The sequence below is a fragment of the Dama dama genome, chromosome 29 (genome assembly GCF_033118175.1).
Source record: "Dama dama isolate Ldn47 chromosome 29, ASM3311817v1, whole genome shotgun sequence".
Lineage (NCBI taxonomy): Eukaryota > Metazoa > Chordata > Mammalia > Artiodactyla > Cervidae > Dama > Dama dama.
Window position 1 is genome coordinate 31,645,216 of NC_083709.1, and position 8,664 is coordinate 31,653,879.

General features: G+C 42.4%; 1 pseudogene; it reads right to left on the reverse strand.

Moving 5' to 3' along the window:
- Window positions 1–4,174: 4,174 nt before the first annotated feature.
- Window positions 4,175–4,757, reverse strand: LOC133048881 (interferon omega-1-like; annotated as a pseudogene).
- Between the last annotated feature and the right edge of the window lie 3,907 nt (window positions 4,758–8,664).

Consider the following 8,664-nt stretch of genomic DNA (forward strand, 5'->3'; position numbering starts at 1 on the left):
ACTAGAACAAATAATTTCACAATTTGTATGGAAATACAAAAACCCTCGAAGAGCCAAAGCAATCTTGAGAAAGAAGAATGGAACTGGAGGAATCAACCTGCCTGACTTCAGTCTCTACTACAAAACCACAGTCAGCAAGACAGTGTGGTACTGGCACAAAGACAGAAATATAGATCAATGGAACAAAATAGAAAGTCCAGAGATAAGTCCGCACACCTATGGACAACTTATGTTTGACAAAGGAGGCAAGAATAGACAATGGAGAGAAGACAATCTCTTTAACAAGTGGTGCTAGGAAAACTGGTCAACCACTTGTAAAAGAATGAAACTAGAACACTAACACCATACACAAAAATAAACTAAAAATGGATTAGAGATCTAAGTGTAAGACCAGACACTATGAAACTCCTAGAGGAAAACATAGGCAAAACACTCTCCAGCATAAACCACAGCAGGATCCTCTATGACCCACCTCCCAGAATATTGGAAATAAAAGCAAAAATAAACAAATGGGACCTTATTAAAATTAAAAGTTTCTGCACAACAAAGGAAACTATAAGCAAGGTGAAAAGACAGCCTTCAGAGTGAGAGATAATAATAGCAAATAGAGCAACTGACAAAGAATTAATCTCAAAAAGAAACACGCAACTCCTGCACCTCAATTCCAGAGAAATGAAAGACCCAATCAAAAAGTGGGCCAAACAATTAAACAGACATTTCTCCAAGGAAGACATACAGATAGCTAACAAACACATGAAAAGATGCTCAACATCACTCATTATCAGAGAAATGCAAATCAAAACCACAATGAGGTACCATTACATGCCAGTTAGAATGGATGCTATCCAAAAGTCTACAAGCAATAAATGCTGGAGAGGGTGTGGAGAAAAGGGAACACTCTTAAATTGTTGGTGAGAATGCAAACTAGTGCAGCCACTATGGAGAACAGTGTGGAGATTCCTTCAAAAACTGGAAATAGAACTGCCATATGACCCAGCAATCCCACTGCTGGGCATACACACTGAGGAAACCAGAACTGAAAGAGACACGTGTACCCCAATGTTCATCGCAGCACTGTTCATAATAGCCAGGACATGGAAGCAACCTAGATGCCCATCAACAGATGAATGGATAAGAAAGCTGTGGTACATATACACAATGGAATATTACTCAGCCATTAAAAAGAATAAATTTGAATCAGTTCTAATGAAGTGGATAAAACTGGAGCCTATTATACAGAGTGAAGTAAGCCAGAATAAAAAACACAGTACAGTATACTAAAGCATATATATGGAATTTAGGAAGATGGTAACGATAACCCTTTATGTGAGACAGCAAAAGAAACACAGATTTATTGAATGGTCTTTTAGACTCTGTGGGAAAGGGAGAGGGTGGCATGATATGGAAAAATGGCACTGAAACATGTAAATTATCATATGTGAAATGAATTACCAGTCCAGGTTTGATGCATGAGACAGGATGCTTGGGGCTGGTGCACTGGGATGACCCAGAGGGATGGGATAGGGAGGTAGGTGGGAGGGCAGTTCAGGATGGGGAACACATGTACACTCATGGCAGATTCAAGTCAATGTGTGGCAAAACCAATACAATGCTGTAAAGTAAAATTAATTAATTAATTAATTTTTAAAAAGGACATAAGGAAAAAACAAAGAAATTCGTACTATTTCAAGACAGACAACATATGTATTTCCAGTAATGAACCTCCTGTTCAAAATTCAGCCACACGTATTTCCATGGTGGTGAATAAAAGATATGGTGGTTGTGCATGAGATAGTTCAGCATATTGCAAATGGTCAAATATCAAAGTTTTGGCTTAGCTTCTGGTTCAAGATGGCAGAGTAGAAGGACATGCACATATCTCCTCACGCAAGAGCAACGAATTCGCAACTAGCTGATGAACAACCATTCAGAGGAGGACCCTGGAGCCCACTAGAAAAGGATGCCCCAGGTCCAAACACAAAGAAGAAACTACAATGAGATGTAGGAGGTGCTCAAGCACAATAAAAATAAATTCCATACCTGTCAGATGGGAAACCAACAAACCGGAAAACAGTAATACTAAAAAAGTTCTCCCACTGGTGTGAAGGTTCTGAAGCTCATGGCATGCTTCCAAGCCTGCAAAGTGACGGGGAATCCCCAGGGAATCTGACTCTGAAGGCCAGTAGGATTTGATTCCAGGACTTCCACAGGAATGTGGGAGAGACTCTCCTTGCAGGGGCCAGACAAAGTCTTGCATGCACCAAGACTCAGGGGAATGGAGCAGTGACCCCACAGGAGACTGAACCAGACCTAGGTCCTAAAGTTGGAGTCTCCTATGGAAGTGTGGTTCAGAAGTGGCTTGCCCTGGGGACAAGGGTACTAGCAGCAGCAATCCTGGAAGGTGGCCCTTGGTCTAAGCCCCTTGGAGGTTGCCGAAAATCAAGCACTTCATTCATTAGTAATGTTTCTCACTTCTTTAGTATGCGAAGAGGTAAAACTGGCTTCTGAACCACTTGTTGGGTTTTGTTCCTTCAGTAGCAAAACAGAGGCTCCAGGAGGTGACATTGCCAGCAAGTATGGACAAGGGATTCTATGGAAATGAGAAGTAGGATTGAACCTCGGACAGCCCAGAACTGGAGATCAGAAACATACACTTCACAGCCCGTGCTGTTTCTTTGCTGTCTCTGATTGTCTTTGATTATCTGCACTGATCCGCAATCTCTATTCTTTCCCTGTTATCGTACCTATGTGAGATCAAACATTTTTGACTAATTCATCTTTCTCAAAGAGTTTTTTATGAACTCATAAGAATGCTTTTAGAAGTATGAAACCCCAAACTTGGAATGCTCTTCAGCATACAGCAAAGGAAAGTTCTCACACTGAAAGCACTTTGGAACTAGCACCCAAGCTGAAAAGAAAACACCTTTGCCAGGGCCCTAGCACCTTTCCAGTGTCAACTTCCAGTCACTGTCTCAGGCCAGCTGTCCTGTCTCCTCCCTGAGGGCAGTCACTCTGTGATCCTCACAGTCCTGATGATTTCTGCCAGGAGCGTTTGATGCCTCTTGTGATATATGCCGTCATTGAATCCAAACAGTAATTATATGAAAACCACTCTTATTGTTGCCATATTAAAGATGAGGAAACTGACCTGTAGTGTTTGTGATATGTTTCAGGGGCACACTGTGGGTAAATAGCAGAGCTGGGAGCCAGAGGTTTTGACATTTCTAGAACTCCTCTCACTTGGGCTCTCTTCCTGTGGCTTCCACTCTGACTACACCGTGCAGCTAGAAACCAAAACAGAACAGAGCTCCTGTGTTGGAGGCAGTGAAGGTACTATGTAAGGGCGTAAACTGCTCAGTCAGGCAGGACTGAGGAGAAGGTGGGAGACAGAGTAGTAGGAATCAGGAGAGGCCTGTGAAAACCGTATGCTTTCCAGGAGGAGGAGACTGCATCCCTCATATACTTATATCAACCATTCGGTAATGAGTGGGTATAAATTAGTGATGCCTATGACATCAAGATTAACCATTTTCTACAATTTCATAATTTCCCTTCTTCTTTTTTCTATTTGGCACCCTCCACAGCTTATAGGATCTTAGTTCCTCAACCAAGGCTACCTGAAGGAAAAAAGAGTCCTAACAACCACACCCACAGAAAATTCTCAGAATTCCACCTTTTGACAAACATTTCCTAGAAAATGATAGAACTGTTCCACAGTATAAAGTGAACAAATACTATTTTATGATAGGTGTATGTAGGCAACATAAGGATTTCTGTTTTCAAATTAAAAACTCAAGAAATTTATCTTGATAACTATTTAATAAACAAAGCAAATAACAATTTTAATGAAAGAGGGAAATATATTTTCTAAATTTTAATACAATGTAAACATACACGTCTTTTATATGAAAATATAAATATGATGAGATAAAATATTACATGAACTAAATAAAGAATAAATAAATAACATCAGGGCAGTCATCGCTTATGAACTGATACCCCTGCACTTGAATACATTGATATCTACTTGCTTATTATCACTGACAAGTATTGGCTGAGTTAATTCAATAAATTTGGTGGCTGAAGCAGAATTCAGAGTCTTCTGAAATGACCCCAGGTGAGTATACAAGGGTGACATGGCATCTTAGTCAGTGAGAGTCATGTCAAGGTCAGATCAGTCTCCATCCTACATTCTTAACCTTTCCTGCAAGCTGGTTGATGAAGAGAGAGAAGGCTCTCCTTATATCCATTCTGACGATTTCCCAGGCACAGTCGCTGTATTCCTTCTCTTTGAGGTAGACGTGGATTCCCTGGAAGTATGTTGTCACGGCCTGTGTGGGGTCCGTCCTTCCCAGGGCAGAGTCTTCCTCTCCCATCACCTGCCACTGGCAGTCGTCCAGATCGGCCAGCTGCTCAAGCAGTCCAGTGCGGAGCTGCTGCAGGAAGGTGGTGTCCCAGGCAGCAGAGGAGCGCTTTGTGTCGAAGAGGTTGAAGCTCTGCTGGAGCATCTTGTGAAGCACAGAGATGGCCTGGGCATCCTGGAGCTGGCCGCCCTCCACCATCTCCTGGGGAAAAGCAAAGTCTTTTCTGTCCTGCAGACAGAAGCGAGGGGAGAGCCTCCTCATTTGGTGCAGGAGAGTGAGGGTCTTCTCAGTGCCAGCCAACACGTGGTTCTGAGACAGGTCACAGCCCAGGGATCCTCCAGGGCCATAGCTGAGCAGCACCAGGGCCATCAGTAGAGAGAGCACAAGGGCCATGGGGAAGATGAGGCTGCTGCTGGGCTGATGGAGACGGCGTCTGCTGAACCTTGAGATAGGTTCTCTGATGCCATGCTTTCTAAACAAGACCATTAAATAGGGAACACAGTAGTTTTCATTTTCTAATCATTCTATACACTTTTACTTCTTTTTTTGGTTTTCTGTTATGTATTCTAAATACAGTCAAAGTAAATTTCTTCCTTCTCGACTGTTAATTTTGCCTTTTCCTAGTGACTTCAGAAGTGCCCATCCAAATTAATATTATTCAATCAAATCGGAAGGGTCTTTGTCTTAAGTCTGTATTGATGGACATGTGTAATTACACACGTCATTGCCCTTTATCTCTCATTCATAAGTGTTGCTGTCCTCTCATCCATGAACACATTGTTGGCTGCTCTTAGGCTCCGTTTTTCTCTCTTAGTTTCCATAGGAAGCCAGGCTCTGTCAGCCCTATTTGTTTGTTTCCTTATTTGTAAGGGATTTACGAGATCACTCTGACAGTAAAGCTCTTGGAAACAAAGGATGAGTTTTCCTTAGTGTTTGATTTAGAGAAGAAGCTGATTATTATCAGTTTTGAACCCCTTCCACATTTCTCTTCCTTCTGGAACACATTCCTGCAGATCCCTGCCCTTCAGGGAACCACGAGGGCAGGTCTATTAGAGACATCACCCTTTCTTTCCACCATTTTCTTATTGGACACCTGTGGTCCTCCACAGACTGGGCCAATACACCCACCAGAATCCTAGTTCTTCTCAGGGAACATGGGTGAGGAGATTCTAATTCCAAGATAATTGTATTTCCCCAGCAGCCCCTCACTCACAAGGGAGAGATCACACAGAGTCACAGCCTGTCCTCTGGAGTGAGTGAGTCCCTTCCTCACCTGCTGGACTCCCTCCCTGAGGACAGGCCCACCACATCCTGTGGACAAGAATCTCCTTTCTGTGGAGGGCTTGTTTACTTATTGGGAAGATAGTCTTCCTGAAACCCCACCCGGTCCCCTGGAGTGGTTGTGTGAAGGACTCTAGTTCTCGGTGGTGACCTCTTCTTCTCCTGACCCATTTGGCAGGTGTCCAAATTGTCAGCACTGCTCAGAAGCTGAGAGCAAAACTGTGTTTGCGCAAGTTGGTGGAGGAGTTTCCAACTGCAATTATTTTACTTTTTCATAGGTGAATAATACTTACTTTGCCCAATATAGGTTTTATTATTCAACCCTTTTACTTAAACTCTTCAACACTTGTTCTGCTCAGAGCTACTGAGCTGGAGGAAGGAGATTCAGTGATGGTGTTGTCCCTCATTGGAAGCTTATGTCACAGAATCTAATGAGTTTCAGTCATTTATTCGGGCAGTTGATTCTACTGGGCATCTCTGTTCCTCTATTTCTGTCTCTTCTGAGATTGCAAGGCAGTGAGACCCAGGTTACTAGATTAGGACAAACAGCCTTCTTTCCTTTACCAGAGCATAATTTTTCATTTAAACTGTTTATATACACTTAGTGACTTATTGGACCATGTTGGTATTCCTCTTCTGCTCTGGTTCTATTTCATGATGAGACAAGAACAATAAAGGGAAGTAAAGAAAGCCAGAGCGGCTGCATCTCTATCACTTTCAAGGCATTAGATTTTTTTGTTTCTGTTTGCAATTTTCCTAGAAAATAAGATTGCATAGTTGTTTTGTGGACAACAAGAAAACAAGGGTAAGTCTCAACGTCGTGAAGAATGAAAGTGGTTTTACCCTGGTGTCATGAGGTATTCTGAGTTAGCAAACTGCAGTGAGGCATGCCTGGGCAGTAGGATGTGGCAGAGGGGAAGGATGAGGCCAATATGAACAACAGAAAGCCTGGGACAGGGCTGCTTCTTACAGAAGCTCAATGAAGGCCAAGTCCTGAGTCAGTTGACTGCCTTCAGCTTTGGAAGACCAGCTATCTGATTTTCCTTTCCTTTAATCCACATGTGATCAGCATAAGGGGAGATGGAAGAGAGACGGGCAATCAGAACCCCAGTTTCTAGAACACAAACCCTTTCTGGCAGGGTTGAGGAGACCAGCCTTGCCTAGCATCTGTGTAGTTGATAAATCCACTTGGGCAATGAGAAGATGCTTTGAAAAAACTAGAATGATAGAAAATGAAATGATTCCAAAAGATCCTAATCTTAATCTGGTTAACAGTAAAATTATGGTATTAAAAGTAAGAGCTGCATTTTATTGATTGCTAACCCTAATGATTTCTTTAATATTCCAGTTTGTGATATGATCACATTCATGGGTTGGGTTTCTGCAGCTTTTTGAAGAATGTTAAAAATATTTATGTGCTTATTTGACTGGGCTAGGTCTTAGTTGAAGCATGCTGGATATTGCATCTTCTTTGCTTCATGCAGGATCTTTACTTGGGCCATGGGAAGACTTGCCTGCCTCATGCAGGATCTACTTCCCTGAACAGAGATCCAACTCAGGCTCCGTGCTTTCGGAGCATGGAATCCTGACCACTGGACCATCAGGGAAATCTTAAGGGGTAGGGTTTCAATATATGAATTTGGGGAACACACACACATTCAGTCCGTATCATAGTAATAAGATAGCAAGGTATTGTGTTTATGGTAAGGATTCATTAGGCTATGTTTCCTTCTTGGTATTTATTTGTGGAGAAAGAACACATTGCCTGATGCTACCCTCACTTTTTATGGCACGTCCACCCTGAATTGTTTACTAATTAAATGTTTTCATGTTGTACTGTGAACCTAATTACCAAGGATCTACCAGGCTTCCCTGGTGGCTCAGATGGTAAAGAATCCGCCTGCAATGCAGGAGACCAAGGTTCAATCCCTGAGTTGGGAAGATCCCCTGGAGAAGGAAATGGTAACCCACTCCAGGATTCTTGCTTGGAGAATTCCTTGGGCACAGGAGCCTGACAGGTACAGTTTATGGGGTCACAAAGAGTCATACTCAACTGAGCAACTAACACTTTTGCCAGACAAATTCCACAGACTCTCAGTGTTCATCAAAAATGACAGTGACAACAACGACAAATTCCTTAGGCTCTGTAAGGGACTCACTTAGTCCTTCCAACATAGTTGAAACTGAGTTAATATTCTCCTTTCCAAGAGCCCCCTGCTAAGACTTTATTTGAATAAAATAATCTAAGAGTGAATTTGCAACTCCAGGTTTCAAAACCTAATATGTCAGATTCCAAACTCCCTATCCACAGCATAAACACCTGAGCAAACTGCATGTACTGAACTCTCACTTATTTCCCTATTTTACTTCTAACACAAGATGTTCCTTTTTGTTTCATACCTTGATGTTACAAATCTCTTATTTCCATCATTTAACGCCTCCCTCCAAATTCTAGATAAGCTGAGCGATTTACAAAGTATCCTGATTATTTTTTATAAGAAGCAAAATGAAATTATCAAGTGGTAGTTATTACTGAGAGTCTAACTGTGCTTCACATAATTAATAATTCTAATAATTATGAAATGATCATAGTTAACTGTCCAAGATGACTCATAGATTGTTAAGTGATCCTCACCATAAAATTGAGATACATGACGGACAAGGTCCTTGAGAGTTATGACCCCTGCGCGAGATTTGGATTACAAACATTTCGGTGAATCCAGTGTAGAAAACCCCAAGCTGACGGTACTTGTGGATATAGGTAAAGCATACTTAATGCTACCAAATTACATGAATGAGGGAAACTACTGGAAGAATACAAGACGACGCATGCTAACAGGTGAAATGTGAGGGATGGAGCAGAGCATCCCCATGGCCATCAGCAGGGAAACCAGGAGTCCAGAAAGTCAGCACTTGCCCTGGGCCTCAGGGAAACAGCTCAGGTCCTGCCCTGAGCTAAGCCGCCCTCCAAGCTCCTTTCGCTGCGCCCCAACGGCCGGGAGGGGGCGCCCGATCTCTC